An 18,725-nucleotide genomic window follows, 5' to 3' on the forward strand; every position below is an offset into this window, starting at 1 on the left:
TGGCGCACGATAGGGAGAAGAATTGGTTTACGGGAACAAGTGAGGGGGTGGAAAGTCCCTAAAGGCCCCACATTCCCCCCCCTTTTTTTTTTGTAACTAATTTCAATCATGGAATTTCAGTTTCTTTTTGCGAGTTTTGGTATTGTTGCCTTAACATTAAAACTTGTACCGTACTAATGAGTTCTCTAATAAAGGCTATCAGGCGATTCAGAATGCATGGTCCAAAAGTTAAGAGCAACAATAAAATAATGAGGGGCCCTAACAAGGTGGAAACTAAAGTAGTAAGCCAGGGAGATTTATCAAACCATGATTGGAACCACCCTTTTTGATTTTCCCTTTTCTGTTGTCTTTTGTCCAGGCGCTCCCTAAGTTTGTCCATAGTTTTGGTAATAGCCCCAGAATGATCAATATAAAAACAGCATTCTTCTTTTAGTGCAGCACATAGTCCGCCCTTCTTAAGGAACAGCAGATCTAATCCCCTCCTGTTTTGCATTACCACCTCTGAAAGCGAGGTGAGGGATTCTTTTAACTGAGTTATGGAACTTTCTAACGCCCGGAGGTCAACATCTACAGCTTGTCTTAAGGCATCATAATAGTGGGGTTGTTGAATGAGGGCTGTTGCACCTGTTCTTACCCCAGCTGCCATTTCTAGTCCTAGGAGTACAGCCAGGGTGAGTGTTATGGGTTTCCTCTTAAACCTTCCTCTGCCCTCATATTCATCTAGAAAGGATGAATCTGAATGATAAATGAGTCTGGGGACTAGCTGAACTAACACACAAAAATCGGTTGAAGCTTTAAGGACCTCTAAAGAAATGCAGGGGGTCAATCCTGTGTTACATGCCCACCATCCATCCGGAGGAGGGAGGAGATACCCTGAGCCCTGTGGGAGGCTTAAATTGGCACAAAGATGTCGGTGGGACGAGGGGGGCGTTCCTACACATGTACCGTTTCCTAATACTGAGGCCAGGGTCAATTTACTATTTCCTTCTTGTTTCCATCGACATTGATCTGGAGTGTTAACATTATTATAATTAGAATTATATCCTATAGCATCATAATATGGGGGAGGAGCAGCATAGCAAAGCCAACATGATTTGGTAGCCTCCGGGTTTGTGGCATTTAAAACCTCAAAAGCCGCCTGGACCAATGAGAGCATTCGGTCCCGGGGTGGGGGGGGGGGGTCTTGGGCTTGATTGTCATTCCTTTTGGCTCAAAAGTTTGGTTTCTTATCTCTGGTAACGCTGTGGGAGGGGCCAAAGGTAGCAAAGAGTGCCCTATCTCAGGGTTGGGGCCTATAGGAACTGGAGTAGGGGTTTCAATTTTTAGTTTGATGGTCATTAGTAATCCATCATCATATCCTTCTTTATAAAACCTGATTCCCCATGAATGGCCATTTATCCAGTTTTTTATCTTTTTTTCCTGGTTCACTAAAAGAGATCTTAAGGGGATGGCACCATTTAGTACATTCAGGCCTATAAGTTAAGGGGTTGGTTGGGTGTGTATAATTGGCTGTCACCTTAATAAAGTCCCAGCCAGAGGTGGGCTTCCAATAGGTGTCTCCTGTGGTTTCATATCCCCAGCTTTTGCAATAAAAGTTTTCAGTTCCTCCACATTTATAATTAAGGGACCTGTGGCGATGGAACCCGGGGCATATGTAGAAAGCAGGAGCTCTGAGCCCAGTCCTCCGAATCCCGTTTTTGCAACCCTTTCCGGAGGAATCAGCTCTAGTTGATAAAATTTTTGGAACATTATGTTGATCATAATAGTCTTCTAAATCCCAACCGGGAGCCCCTATGGCCAGTTTACAAACATCAGGAAAAAGGTTTGGCCACCAGGTCCATGGGGGAGCGATATTGCTAACAGACCATATTACATCTCCAGTCTGGGAAATTACCTGCCAGGTTAAACGCTGGGGCAGGTGAGGACTAAAATTACTCACAGTCAGTAGGGGTAACAAAGTTAAAGTTATAAGTCTGATGATCGCAGAAGCTTGAGCTTGAGCGGGTTGCTGGTCTTTTGGGCTCGCCATTCCGATGTTGCAGATGCTGGTGCGGCCTTCACGTGTGAAGCGTGGATCCACGCAGCGATGCCGTCTACCTTTATAGCCGTGGGGGTGGTGAGCAGGACGATGTATGGTCCTTTCCACCGAGGCTCTAGAGTCTGGGTTCGGTGCCGACGGACGTACACGGAACCTCCGACTTGGAAGGGATGAGCCTCTGCTGGTGTTCCTGGTCGGTAAGCCTCTGCCAGCTGGGACCACACCTCCTTTTGGACCAACTGGAGTCCCAACAGCCTAGCATATAAGTCAGTGTTATTCTGGCAGTCAGGACTTATTTTCTCCCTTAGCGTAAGAAGAGGAGGTGGGGCCCCGTATAGTATTTCGAATGGAGTAAGATGATAGCGGGAGGGGGTATTTCTAGCCCGGAACAGGGCTAAGGGAAGGAGCACCGTCCAATCTGTACCGCCAGTCTCTATGGACAATTTAGTTAGGGTCTCTTCTAGAGTTCTATTCATTCTCTCTACCTGTCCTGAACTCTGGGGTCTATAGGCACAATGTAATTTCCAATCAGTCCCCAGGTATTTGGCCACACCCTGACTTACCTGGGCGACGAAGGCGGGACCATTATCTGATCCTATTACCTTTGGTGCCCCGAACCGGGGGAAAATTTCTTTTAAGATCTTTTTGGCCACCACACTAGCTGTCTCCTTCTTCGTCGGGAAAGCTTCTACCCATCCTGAGAAGGTATCTATAAAAACTAGAAGATACCTGTTACCGTACCTTCCAGGGCGTATTTCAGTGAAGTCGACCTCCCAATAGGCTCCTGGGCGGTCTCCTCTGAGCCTTTTTCCGACCTCAAGTTTTCCTTTATGGGAGTTTACCTGTTGGCATGGAATGCACTCTCGTGCAATCTGCTCAGCTATTTTGGTTAATCCAGAGGTATCATAACCTGTCTTGTGTAGTAGGGACACCATCTTTTTGGTTCCCAAGTGTGTCCATCTGTGAATCTGTTGTAGCATGGATTTTGCTTGTTGAGGAGATAATGTTACTTTAGTTATGGCTGGGGTAATTGTTCCCCTATCATTTGGTTTCCCAGGACTCTCTTCTGATAGTTCTAGTATGATTTCCCGTAGAGCCACTTCTCGTGCCACCCTATCTGCCATGTTGTTGCCTCTTGTCACCGGGGTATTGTCCTTCTGGTGCCCGGGGCAATGAATGATGCTGACTTTAGTGGGGAGCATGAGGGCAGCTAGCAGTGCCACTATTTCTTCTTTGTTTTTAATTTCTTTGCCCGCCGAGGTGAGCAACCCTCTTTGTTGGTAAATGGCCCCATGGACCTGGGCGGTAGCACATGCGTATCTACTGTCCGTATAGATGTTTACCTTTTTGTTTTCTGCTAGTTCCAATGCTCTAGTCATGGCGATTAGTTCAGCCCGTTGGGCCGATGTCCCTTGCGGTAATGCGGCTGCCCAGATGACCTCTCTCCCGTCTACCACGGCTGCTCCCGCCCGACGCTTACCTTCCTCTAGGAAACTGCTTCCGTCAGTAAACCAGGTAACGTCGGCGTTGGGGAGGGGCTGATCCATCAAGTCTGGTCTGCTACCGTGTGCTGCAGCCAGTACTTCCTGACAATCATGGATGACGGTAGTGCTTTCCAGGTCAGGGTCGGGTAACAAGGTGGCCGGGTTGAGTCCTGTGGCTGATGTAAACTTAATACGATCTGAGTTTAACAGCAGGGCTTGGCAATGAGTCATTCTGGCATTTGTTAGCCATCTGTCGGGTGGCTGGCGAATTACACTTTCTAATGCATGGGGGGCTGTTATCGTTAGGTTCTGCCCCAAAGTCAGTTTGTCAGCATCTTTGACCAAAGCAGCCACCGCGGCAATTATTTTTAAACAGGCGGGCCATCCTGCTGCCACAGGATCCAATTTCTTTGATAGGTACGCAACCGGGCGATTCCAGGGGCCCAGTTTCTGAGTTAGTACTCCCTTTGCAATACCTTTATTCTCGGCCACGTACAGATGAAAAGGCTTAGTGATCCTTCCCCCCTTCCTTTTTTTAGGGCATTCTCTAGCCCAATGACCTTTTTCTTTACAGTAGGCACATTGGTCCTTGTCTAATGGCCGCCTTCTATCCGTTGTTCGCCCTTCCTGTCTATTTCTGTCTCTACTGTTTCCTCCTCTGACTACAGTGGCCAGTATCTTACTCAAATGTCTTTCTTGCCTCTTATCTCATCTTACCTCACGAGCCTCTTGTTCCTTCTGCTTTCTTTCTTCTCTTTCTTCTTCTGTCTCCCTCTTATTATATACCTTATCTGCCTCTTTTACTAAGTCCTGAAGGGAGAAACCTTGTAGGCCATCCAGCCTTTGTAACTTCTTTCTAATATCAGGGGCCGCCTGGTCAATAAAGGCCATTGCTATGGTGGCCTTATGTTCCTCAGAGGTTGGATCATAAGGAGTGAATCGTCTAAAAGCCTCCATTAAGCGTTCTAGGAACACGGCTGGCGATTCCTGGGGCCCCTGAGTTACCTCTCTTACCTTAGCCAAATTCGTGGGGCGCCTGGCCGCTCCATGGAGACCCGCCACCAGAGCCTGGCGATACATTTTCAGGTGCTCCTTACCTTCCGGGGTATTAAAGTCCCAATTCGGCCTGACGAGTGGAAACCCGGCATCAATCTCGTTAGGCAACTGGGTAGGTTGTCCATTGGCGCCTAACACATTCTTTTTAGCCTCCAGGAGAACCCGTTGCCTCTCCTCAGTTGTGAGGAGAGTCTGGAGGAGCTGTTGACAATCATCCCAGGTGGGTTGGTGGGAGAAGACAAGAGACTCTATTAAAGCAGTAAGAGCCTGTGGGTTTTCAGAGAAAGTAGGGTTATGCATCTTCCAATTATAAAGATCTGCAGAGGAAAAGGGCCAGTATTGAAGGGGCCTATTCCCATGGTTATCGGGGGGGCCATATTCTCTAAGGGGTAAAGCAGTAGAATCCGGGGAAACAGCCCTCCGGCTTCTGGTGCCCGCCGAGGGACCCCCCCTTTCCGCCATAACAGGTGGCCCTACTGGTGCGGAGGGTTGTGAAGCTGGGGGTCCTAGGGGTGACATGGGATTTAGGGCCGGAGGATAAGGAGGTGGGGAATCTAGAAGAAGCAAATCAGACTGCAGGTCAGGATATATCGCCTTTGGCGGGTCCGGGGCAGCAGATGACTTTTCCGTGTCTGGGGTTTTCTTCAGGGCCAATATCTCCGATTGTGCTGGAGCGCATGCAGACGTGCCTGTTGAGGAAACAAAGGGCCGGACCCACGGAGGCGGGGAGAGAACTAGATCTTCCCAGACCAGGATATATGGTATCTGGTCTGGGTGTCCGTGGGGTCCTGTGTTAAAGACCCTAGACTTGACTAGCCCAACCTTATCTAACAAAAAAGATCCTTCGGGTGGCCACCCTGTCTGAAATGTAGGCCACTCAGAGGTACACAGCGTTTGCCATTTTCCTTTCCTTACTTCTACCGAAAGGTTGTGGGCCCTAGCCCTAACTTCGGTCCAGTGGCTTAGGGTAAGAGAAAGAGGAGTCGTCATAGTTTGTCCCATTGTCGTCCATCAAAAGAAAGATAGGGCTTCCCTGGTGGCACAGTGGTTGAGAGTCTGCCTGCCGATGCTGGGGACACGGGTTCGTGCCCCGGTCTGGGAAGATCCCACATACCGCGGAGCGGCTGAGCCTGCGCGTCCGGAGCCTGTGCTCCGCAACAGTGAGAGGCCCGCGTACCGCGAAAAAAAAAAAAAAAAAAAAAAAAAAAAGAAAGATAATAGTACAGAAAAACAATAAAATTTCAAAAGACACACATTGATATTGCCGCCGCGAACTTAAACCCGAAACCAACTCAAATTCAGATGGCAGCTTATATAACCTGCCAGAACCAGATGAAGGGGAGACAAAATTTGTTTCTCCTTCCAGATGGACCACCAGGGCGTCCCCCGGGGCCCGTGGACACCAGCTTTCGGCACGTCTGCCTAGCCAGGAGTCCAATACAGATTCCACAGCAAGCCGGTTCGCACGGCTTCTTCCTAATGGCGGCTAGCAACAAACAAACGACAAACAAACAGACAATTGGGCTCGAGCCTACCTGATACCTCCGACTCCCGATGTTCTTGTGACCCGGGGGCGAGTGGGGATCCCGGACGAGCCCCCAAATGTTAGACCCAAACGGTCTACGAGGGATTCCAACTCGCCCAAGAACCGCCAAGAGTCGAGAGCCGCTGCAACACGCAAGAGGTTTATTAGGAGCCGATGCACCGGGGTTCCCTGAACCTCACGCAGGAGGCCGATGGGGAACCCCTAAAAGCGGAATCACATACTTTTTATAGGTTTATTTACTCATAGGGCGGGTATATTCTCACAATGATTGGGTAAATGTGGTGACTTTTGAATTCATTGGCTTAGGAATTTTGTCCCACCTTCTGGCCGTTATAGTTGTTTGTTCATTGTGGCGGTTAGGGCGTATACCTGTTACGGGCAACTGGAAAATTACCCGCTGTCTGGAAAGTCCCCGTCAACTGAAAAACTCCAAGAATTGGTTTCGATAGGGAGAAGGAGTGGCGCACGATAGGGAGAAGAATTGGTTTACGGGAACAAGTGAGGGGGTGAAAAGTCCCTAAAGGCCCCACAGAGTAAGTTGGCAAGAAATTTATAAGGGGCAGATACTCTAAGGAGCACTCCCATTCAGAAACTCAAAATGGTTGCACGTGTTTATCCTGTAAGAGGTCTGTGATGAAACAGCAGGATGAAGGCTGTATGTCCAAACTTAAATGCAATCTTTTAAATCTCCTTTCATGTCAGGCCAGGTAAGAACTGGGCAATTCGATAAGTAAATTAGAACAATTCTTATTTTCAATAATTTCTTAGGTCAACAGAATAATGAAAAACTTATCTTCAACTCCAAGAAATCTGGACAGTTATTAAAGCAAATGTGTTGTCCTCCTGGCCTACACCTGGTTATAAATAGCAGTACGACTTCAGAAAACCCTGGACACTGAGTGGACTTTCTAAATATAGCCTTTTCTTTCTATAAAGGTGTTTTACAAGAATGCTATCTTTTGTGACAATGTGGCCTTTGTAAATGGTACACAGACACTAAGGTCTGTGACTTTTCGACCTAGAAAAGATTTGAAATATTTTCTTAGCCTGGGAATCCACATTTTAGAGGCACAGAAAGAGAAACCCAATGAAATTAATTATTTTACCCACCATCAAACGGCAAACAAGTAATAACGACAGCATTGTCCTCAACACTACATTTCTTCTGTGCCTTATCCCTCTTCTTTTGAGAGGAATGACAACATTATCTGCAAACTTTATCTATAACTAATTTTTTTTAAATTTTGCTGTTTTGTAACTCATTTTTGAAAAATTCTGCTTCTATGTTGAAAATGTGTAAGGACATTTACCTTCTTTCTTGAAACACCTTTGCCTGCATTTATCACATTTTATTGTTGAACTATTGTGTAGCAGTAAGTACAAAAGTGCGTCTAGTAGAGGAGATAATGTCAGAAACAAAACCCTTACCTCACTAAAGAATAAGACAAAGATGTTCACTATGACTAGTACAGTTTTACTCAGCATTCGAGGTATTAACTAATGCAATTAGGTAAGAAAATTCAGTTCTAATCTAAATAATTAGAAAGGAAATAAAACTACATTTATCATCAGAGTATATGACTGAATATTAGGATAAAACCAATATCAACACAATAACTACCAGAAATGTGACAATAAAAGTAAAACAGGGCTTCCCTGGTGGTGCAGTGGTTAAGAGTCCGCCTGCCGATGCAGGGGACGCGGGTTCGTGCCCTGGTCCGGGAAGATCCCACATGCCGCGGAGCGGCTGGGCCCGTGAGCTATGGCCGCTGAGCCTGCGCGTTCGGAGCCCGTGCTCCGCAATGGGAGAGGCCACAACAGTGAGAGGCCCACGTACCGCAAAAAAAAAAAAAAAAAAAAAAAAAAAAAGTAAAACAGTAAATACGGGATATAATGAGAGAGAAGATTCAATTTGAGTTAACAACAAAAAACAGTTACAGAAAAGTGCCTCAGTACAAACCTAAACAGTAATGTGCAAAACTGGAACGCACAGAGTATATATTATTAAACAGAAAGAAATGTCTATGCTCTTGAATAGGAAGTTGTAACTTCATAAACTGTCAATTTTCCATAACCTAATTTATAGATTTAATTAAATTCATATAAAATAAAATTTCCAACAATTGCTTTTCATGGAGCCGGCTAACTTGATTATGATGTTCATTTGGAAAACATGAGTAAGCAAAATAAATAGACAAAGAAAAAGTAGAAAAGCAATATTAGGGGTTGTTCTTCCAGCTATTTAAACGTATAGCTTCTATAATTAATTGTGTGTGGTATTAATGCACAAATATAAGAGCAACATATCAAAATTTAAAATACCAGGAATGTACACAGAAGATAGTAAAATTTGCTAGCTGATAAACTTGGCATCACATTACAATGAAAGAAGGTTTTTTAAATAAATTATTTAATAGATATTCAGATGAGTATAGAATTGAACCTGTATGGTATTGTATAAAGGATAAATTCCAGATGGATGAGTGATCTAAATAGTAAACAGTGAAATAATACAGATGTTAAAAATGGTTAAATTCCTTTGTAATCTTGGAATGCGTAATACCATTGTAAAATTCCAAAGCAATAGTAATAGTGATTGATAAATACAACTCATTTAAAAAGCAAACAAACAAAGCAAATCAGACTTTACATGCATTAAAAATAAAAATCAAAACGGAAATCACAAATAGGAAACAAAGGAAAAGTATTTGTAATTTATGTCACACACTTAGAATCTGTAATATCAATAAAGAAAATGAGATTATGTAAATTAAGTATATATTTAGAACTGAATATAGAATTTAAAAATATTAAACTCATATAAATATTAAATTTACTTACCTATCTGACTGGAAAAATCCAAGTTTGAGAATATGCTGTAATGACAAGACTATGGGAAAATAGGCATTTTTCCACAATAAAATGAAAAATGTTATATTCCTTTGATGATATCAACAATATATACATTTACCCTTTCACCTAGCAATTTCAATTCTAAGAATCTACTCATTCTGCTTTTTATAATAAGATATATATTTGTGCAACAGTTTCTTCATCTTTTCTTGAAAACTTCCTTTTATAAAATTAAGAATTCACTAAATACAATCTTGTAAGTGATTTAGTGCATAGGGAATTTCTGTACTCAACAACATGACCTCATTCTTCTTATGCTAGGGCATTTAATGCTTACTTTTGGAGTGTCTTTGGCAATTGAACACTGTATAACTTCTATCTTTGGACTAGTTATTCTATGGTACTTATACTCAGTATATGAATATTATATGGGTACTTCTACTCAATATACGAATACTACAGTGTAACAATGGAGACACAAGTCTAATGCAAGAAAAGCATTATCACAGTGTCCACCTAAATATTGGACCTCCAACTTAACCTAGGCTGCAAGAGATAAAATCAGCCTGTTAACCATTTTTGTCTGTACACACTGACCTCAAATATATAAATTTTATTTTCTCTTCTCAAACCTAAAATAAATTAAAATTTTTAAGCTGTAAAAGATAATACTGATCTCTTCTCCAAGAATGACTTATACACAAATATGTTCATTTTGGCGTTATTTATGACATTAAAATTTTAAAACAACCCCAAATTAATGGAAGGGCTTGAATGAATAAGTTTTGGTATACCTGCCCAATTGAATACAAAGAATCCATAAAAATGAATGGGGAAAATTTTTATACATTGGTATGGAGTCATACCTTCATGCAAATATTCTTAAGAAGACAAGGAAAAGGTGCAAGAGAGTTTGTATGTGTATGTATACATATTAGCTGCATTTTATGAAAGAAATGAAGGAAAATATGCCAATATATATTTGAAAAAGGAAACACTGAAATAACCACAATTATAATACAAATTGTTTCTTTTAAAGAGTGAAAGGCGGGCTTCCCTGGTGGCGCAGTGGTTGAGAGTCCGCCTGCCGATGCAGGGGACACGGGTTCGTGCCCCGGTCTGGGAGGATCCCACATGCCGCGGAGTGGCTGGGCCCGTGGGCCATGGCTGCTGAGCCTGCGCGTCCGGAGCCTGTGCTCCGCAACGGGAGAGGCCACCACAGTGAGAGGCCCGCATACCTCAAAAAAAAAAAAAAAAAAAGAGTGAAAGGCATAGATTGGAGAGAATAGGAAGAGAGATATGGTGTTTGTTTTTCTAAATATTTATCATTTTATAGTTTTGCCTTTGGAATGGTATAATTTTACATATTTAAAAACCAAATTATGGTATCACACTTTCTGATTTCAAACTATACTATAAAGCTATAGTGATTATAACAGTATGATGCTGACATAAAAATAGACATAGACAAATAAACAGAACAGAGAGCCCAGAATTAAACCCCCATATATACAGTCAACTCATATGACAAGAGAACCAAGAACACCCATTGTGGAATGGATAGTCTCTTCCTCAAATGGTGCTGGGAAAACTGGATAAACACAGGCAGAAAAATAAAATTGGACCCCTCTATTACACCACTCACAAAAATTAACTTGAAATTTCAAAAACTTAAACATAACACCTGATACCACAAAACTCCTAGAAGAAAATAATTGATCTTGGCAATGAGTTTTTGGATAAGACACCAAAAAGACAAACAAAAGCAAAATTCAACAAATGGGACTATATAAAACCAAAAACTTCTGCACAGCAAAAGAAACAATTAATAAAATGAAAAGGCAACATACAGAATGGAAGAAAATGTTTGTAAACTGTATATCCAATAAGGAATTAATATCCAAAATATAAAAAGAACTCATACACCTCTATAACAAAAAAATTTTTAATGCCCTGAAGAACTAAATAGACATTTTCCAAAGAAGACATCCAAATGACCAGCAGGTACATGAAAGTTTGCTCAGCATCACTAATCATCAGGGAAATGCAAATCAAAACCCAATAAGATATCACCTCACACCTGTTAGAATGGTTATCATCAAAATGACAAGAGATAACAAATGTTGGCAAGGATATAGAGAAAAGGAAACCCTTCTGCACTGTTGGTGGGAATATAAAGTGGTTCAACCACTATGGAAAACAATATGGAGGTTTATCCAAAAATTAAATAGATCTACCATATGATCCAGCAATTCCACTCCTGGGTAAATACCCAAATAAAAGCATGACATTGAAGAGATATATGCACTCCCATGTTATTGCAGCAGTATTCACAATAGCCAAGATACAGAAACTACCTATGTGTCCATCGATGGAAGAATGAATAAAGAAGATGTGGTGTGTGTGTGTGCACATATATATATATATACAAAATATTATTCAGCCATGAGAAATAAGAATATTCTGCCATGTGTGACATGGATAGACTTTGAGAATATTATGCTAAGTGAAACAAGTCAGACAAAGATAAATACCATATGATAGCACTTATATGTGGAATCTAAAAAAGCCAAACTTGTAAAAACAGAGAGTGAAAAGGTGGTTACCAGGGGATGGGGCTAAGAATGGAGGTGGGAGGGATAGGATAGATGTTGTTGAAAGGTACAAACTTGCAACCAGTAGTAGATAAGCCCTAGAGATCTAGTGCACAGTATAGTCAATATAGACAACAATACTGTATTATAATCATCAAACTTATCTTAATTATCCCAACTAAAGAAATACTTATGTGATGTGAAAGAGCTACTAATTATCACTACAATGTCAGTCATATTACAATACATATTTAACATGTAGTACATCTTAAACAATGTATGTCAAATGTATTTCAATTAAAAAAACTAAAAACCAAATTAATTACAAAAGCAATTTCCTCTAATTGAAAACTAACTAAAATAAATTAATCCAACCATATATCATATTGGGGACCTAAACATACATGCACAAAAGATAATTATTTCAAATGACTTTAGAATACAACATTTTAACTTTGTGTCTTTAGTGTAATATATACTAAAACCAAATAGAGCTTCTAAGAAATCCCAAATATTATTCAGGTGGCTAATACTGAATAGTAAACCAATAAGTATTATTGTACAGCTGTGTTTAAGTGCATGGAGCCCTGCTGCCTTTCTATAACATAGATTTGGGAAATGGGAAGAGATTTTCTGTTACTAAGACAAGTTGTTACTAAGACAAGTTACTAAGACAAGTTGATAACTTTTAATTCTCTTCCAAGTTACATAGGTAATATGAGCAGACGGGGTCACTATTTTACTGTTTGCTTAACCTCTGCCTTCTTCCCACAGTTTATCAGGATATATTCATGTCCCTCACCATGTGGTAAGATTTTATTTTGCATCAGTCTTTTACTGAACTTCTTAGGCATATGAGTATCTCTTCCACAATATGGGAAAAATTAAACCTGTCTGATTTGAACTAGCCAGGTTTGGCTCTAGATAGTGGAGCTGGAAGCAGGAATTTAGGATTCCAGATGATAAAAATTCATGGTTTTTATGTCACATGATTTTTGATTAAATGCCTTTTCCAACTCTTAAATCATTTTTCATTTGATATTATTTTCAGATCCTGAGGCATCCAGGTTACCCTTATTTGGGCAAATTGACCTGTCAAATTTTAACACAAATAACAAATAGGTGGATTACTCGAAATATCTTACAGATACAAATTAGAAGATAAAATGTATTTAGTGTTTTTCCCTGTATCATTTATGGAAATAATTAGAAATGGAGTAATCAATCAATAGAAATTAATGCCACTCAAAGCAGGGTACAAGAGACAGAAATCTATTTCCTTGGACACAGGAAAGCCAAAGTGAGATATAACTGGAAGGCATGCTTGGGCATTAATTCTGCCTCCTTTCTTAAGGAGGTAGCCTTGACATTGTAGAGCTTGGTGAGGTCACAGGAAAATCTATTATTTGCGAATATTCAGTTAAATAAAAGAGTTCAGATTGTTACTTTAACACCATACTGAATGGTGGCCTGACTGTACTATAAAAAATAGTGTTTCAGGAAGCTTAGTCTTTTTAGATCAGATAGGACTTTACCTTCTTTCAACAGTCATTCATAACTTCTTTCCTTTGCAAATAAAGCTCAGAGAAATCAGACCAAGATGCTCTACAACTATTATTTTTCTTGTGAAATCACTTGTTTTTCCAGAAATTTCTGAAATCATTCCTAAATTGAGATTATGTATTAATTGTGTGTTCAGTCTCCTTCTGCCTATATTAGAGCCAATTATAAAGATGTTTTTATGTTAAACATTCTTTATTTCAAGATTTAGGAGCCAGAAAATGAAATTTCTTTAGCCAGGGATAGTTTCGCATTGGTCAAATAGTCATAAAATGTTCAGTTCATGTTCTCCACACATCTTTCTATACTTAAAAGTTCATTATTGATCACATATATTGTTAAATTCACTTAGTATAAATAATAAATATTTAAAAGATAAAGATTAGATTCATGGATAACAGTAAAGCATATTTTCTTCTATAAGATTCCTTTTCTTAACCCTGTAGAATTTAAAGTTTTCCATTTCTTTAAAGTGCTTAACAAACCAGAACCAACTCACAGCAACATATACTGATGAACAAAGGTAAAAGATCTCTGACATGCCCAAGAATATCCATGGAGAACTTTAAAATCATAAAAGCTTAGATTAGTTCAAACAGAAGCAAAGTGGACATATTCCAGGCTCACATTTTTTCTAGGAAAATAATTGTATCCATTTGAGTCTGGCAGAGATAGGTTTTTGGATGAAATTTGATGGCAGACATAGTATGAAGCTCAATTTTAAAAAATCATAGTAGAAACATCAAGTAAAAAACATACAGTTAAATTACTATGGAAGTGAAAAATACTGTAGTTTAATAGCACTGACAGGCGATGAAAAGCATACCAATTTTCACATTCAATGGCCAGATTACACCTTTAGATACGTTAATGACATCCAATAATGGATATGGGCTCACATTTTGTGCAAAAAGTTAAAACTGACCTAATAATATCACTGAAATTAACTTGAAGGCTAGATAGTAATAAATGTCCACTCAATGAAGTGGAAATTGTGTTATATTGTAATAAATCAATAAATACTACTATATGGGACATAGTATTTTAAAAGCCTGGGAATTGTGTATTTTTCCACAGCGTGCAAAGGGACTTCCATTTTCTAACATAAAGAGAAAAGTAGGGGCTTCCCTGGTGGCGCAGTGGTTGAGAGTCTGCCTGCCGATGCAGGGGACACAGGTTTGTGCCCCGGTCCGGGAGGATCCCACATGCCATGGAGCGGCTGGGCCCGTGAGCCATGGCTGCTGAGCCTGTACGTCTGGAGCCTGTGCTCCGCAACGGGAGAGGCCACAACAGTGAGAAGCCCGCATACCGCAAAAAAAAAAAAAAAAAAAAAAAAGAAAAGTATATCCAAAATCTTCCAAGTCTCAGATTTAGGAGCTGGTCAAATTTAATCTCAGAAATATATATATGTGTGTGTGTGTATACACACACACACACACACACAGTATTTAGTTTATTAAAGGTTGTCAAAGTTGGGATTCTTGATCTATGGAGTCCATTTATGTTTTTTGGGAAGTCCAATTGTTTTTGTTAGGAATGGGTATGTAGCTTTTTAATTTTTTCAATAAGAATTAGAGTCACTAAAACGAGTAATGGTAATATGAAAATCCAAAACAAGAACCAGTAGAATGGGACTTCCCTGGTGGCACAGTGGTTAAGAATCCGCCTGCCAATGCAGGTGACGTGGGTTTGAGCTCTGGTCCGGGAAGATCTCCCATGCCACGGAGCAACTAAGCCCATGTGCCACAACTACTGAGCCCCCATGCCACAATTACTGAAGCCCGCATGCCTAGAGCCCATGGTCTGCAACAAGAGAAGCCACCGCAATGAGAAGCCTGCGGACCACAACAAAGAGTAGCCTCCGCTCGCTGCAACTAGAGAAAGCCCACGCGCAACAACAAAGACCCAACGCAGCCAAAAATAAAGATTAAAAAAAAAAAAAAAAGAACCAGTGGCGCATCATTTGGAAGATAAGAAAAACAAGAATGTTCAAGAAAATATACAAAAATAATTAGAAACATAGTCCTAAATTTGAGAAGTGCAGATTACTTCAAAAATATTTTGTACCTATTCTTGTGAGAGTAATTGTACCATTTACGTTTAATTAGTACCATTTTAATTAGTATCATTTAAAACTTAAATTCAGATACAGTTTTCAAGAGGGTAGTTATATGTTCATGCCCCTAAAGTCATATGACAAAGGGGGCTTCATGTGACCACTGAGGTACAGCCAGTCTGCTTAGAGACAGCTTGGGAGCCTCATATAAAGGTGATAGGTTTCTGCAGGTTTTTACTCTTTTTCTAAATACTTCTAAATGAATAGCATAATGCCAATTATTATCACATTAACTCATCAAATGCTAGTGGGTTTATCTTTCCTTTTTTAATGTGTCAATGTTGTTGATACCACTTTGCAGAGGAGATTGAGGAAAGATCAGTGATCGCAGCATAACTTTATGTAGGATGACTATGAGGGTCATGATTTAATACCATTTATCCTAAAGTAGAAAGTTTAAATATTTCCATTGTGCCCTTTTTAGGAATTTTCATAATCTTATGATGAACCATCATTTTAGTTTACAGATTTGTCAGAATTGGTTAAAGCTCTCTATTAACAGTGACCTTTCCCTCCTCCAACCCCTAAATAAACAAAAAACATATTTAAAAGCATTTCAAGGTAAGGCTTATTTTTCTTACAGATTAAATCACTTGACTAGGGTTTTACTGCTGAATATGTTCTATATTCTTCCTAATACCAAAACAAAAGTAAAACTGCAAATGATGAACATGGATTTTTTAACCAATCAGAGCCTATGTCAAAACTCACTAAAATAATGAATCTTACTGCTGGAAGGAAGCTAAAACGACCTGCTTCACTAAATGTAAAGTGGCAGAAGCATTTACATGTTGAAAGCAGTCTTCTTTCTACGGAATCTCAAAACTCACAAAAGAAAATCAAGCCCTAGGGTAATAGAATCAGAACAGGACACTAAACACACACAAACACATGCATGCATACACACACACACACACACACACACACACACACACACACACACCCCATAAGAATAAAAAAGAATTCTCAGGCACAATGTGAGGCAGAAAAAAAATTAAGCTAAAAAAAACACAACTGTTCTCATTAGTGAATTTATATAGAACCTCACTAACAAATATTATATTTGAATCCTGTTAGAATGGCACTTGGAAATGAAAAACTGGAACCATATTGCCATATCGGATACTGTGTTTTAATTCTGGTGAATATAATAAAAGGTTTTTTTGTTTGTCTCTTAAAAAGTTTATATATTTGCTAAGTAAAATGCACAATGGTTAAAAGCCTGACCATCAAAAAACAAGTAGCTTGATCTGGAACCCAAGGTTGCTTTGAAAGTAATTCTGACATATGTGTTCTGACATAATTTTATCTGATTAAACCTAATACTATTAATTTTAATATAAAAATAAAGGTAATAATTATTATATGCCCACCATGTACTTCTTATGATCTCTGACTTTAAGTCAAGCTTCAAAGTAAATATTAATAATGAGGGCTTACACATAAGCAAACAGGTTTGAATAGTTTAAGTAATTTGCCCAAAATAATAAAACTATGACACAGCAAAGCTAGGTTGTAAACTAAGGAATGTCTTCGTTCCAAATTTTGCAATCTCTTCTATTAAATCATAATAGCAGGTTAAATTATTCATATTTGGTTTTCTGAGGTATAAGTATAAATTAGATAATCATTAGGTATAAAAGACTATTAATAAATGGCACTGTTTCAAAACTTTTTTACTTATCAGTGTCAGGAAAAGAAAATCACATGCTCTATTCAGTCAATATGGTTTGTACTCTAGGGGATTAGGGGCCATTTCTGTCTGGTTCAAAATTGTATCTGCAATGTAAAACACAGTGCTTAGTACCTAAGAGGTGCTGAGTATTTTTTTGAATAAATGAATGAATATTGGTGGGTTTTATTTAACACTAAAGTTAATTTTGCTATATTAGAAATTAATTCGTCTATGACCTGCCTTATATTATTGTGATATTTTAGGAACTTAGTAAACAAAGCAGAAAACAAATTGTTCAATAAGGAAACAAACTCTTATGTGGAGGGCGGCAGGGTTTTCGTTTGCTTTGAAAGTATTAAAACTCTATCTATATCTATATATAGAGAGAGAATTTTTTAAATGTATATATATATATTTACTGATTAATACAATCAAATTGTAAAATGTAAATTCAGGACATACAAAAGGAATAAACTAGTGATATCATTAGTCATGTTGGACATCTACATTTTCATAATATTTAACTGGAGGAAACTCAAGAGCATGATCAAATGTGCACCATGCCAGTAATATTGAACTACCATGATTCTTGGGCAAAACAGCCCATCTTACTATTTCCTAAGAAGAGAAATGTGCTATGTGATTGAAAAACTACTTTTCACATGAGCATTGACTCGTAAAATGCATAAAGTATTAGTCAACATTCCAAAATGTTAAGGTTAATGCTTACTATTTGTATTAGTTTGCAAGGGCTGCCATAACAACATACCACCGACTAGGTGGCTTAAAGAAGACTAATTTATTTTTTCACTATCCTGGAGGCTAGAAGCCCATGATCAATATATGGTCAGGTCTTATTTCTTCTGAGGTCTCTTTCCTTGGCTTGCAAATAGCCACCTTCTCTCTGTGTCTTCACCTGGTCTTCCCTTTGTGTACATGTGCCCCTGGTGTCTCTCTGTATGTTATAATCTCCTCTTTTTATAAAGACACAAGTCAGAATAGATTAGGGCCCACCAAACCAGCCTCATTTTTAACTTAACTACCTCTTTAAAGACCCTACCTCCATATATAGTCATTTCCTGAGGTACTGGAGGTTAGGACTTGAACATATGAATTTGGAGGAACACAGTTCAGCTTATAACACTAATACAAATATTACAATTAATTAAGTATAACTTGTTTAGGTAATCAAGATTGGTTCATCTAGGAGATGACAACTGAATCCAGGTAAAAAGAAAAAGTCAAAAGTAGGCAAGACATAAAGGAGTGAAGACACTAAAACCCCAAATTTTTTTAAAAAGCAGAAAATAAAACTTTTAATTCTAATCAATGTGTTATTTTCTAAGCAATTCTAAAATTTTGCTTTCCTGCATTGCCTGGATCATGAAACAACATTTTCAACCACCATTATTATTCTCTTTTAGAGAAAATCATTTAAGAAAATTGTCTCTGACAGCATTCAAAAATGTTGTTTATATATTTCTTTTTACTTCAATCATATTTTAATCTTAGATTTATTTTTAGAGCCCACAATTATACATTTTAGGCAAAATGTAATATAAGATATGATGATCCTAAGACTACTGAATACTGGATTGTTACCAGATAAGACAACACTCCTTCTCCTGAGATTCTCAACAGAGAAAAACATCAAACATGAACAAAAACAAAAAGCAAAAGCAGGGCTTCCCTGGTGGCGCAGTGGTTTAGAGTCCGCCTGCCGATATAGGGGACATGGGTTCGTGCCCCGGTCTGGGAAGATCCCACATGCCGCGGAGCGGCTGGGTCCGTGATCCATGGCCG

The sequence above is a fragment of the Phocoena sinus genome, chromosome 13, assembly GCF_008692025.1.
Source record: "Phocoena sinus isolate mPhoSin1 chromosome 13, mPhoSin1.pri, whole genome shotgun sequence".
In the NCBI taxonomy this organism is placed as follows: domain Eukaryota; kingdom Metazoa; phylum Chordata; class Mammalia; order Artiodactyla; family Phocoenidae; genus Phocoena; species Phocoena sinus.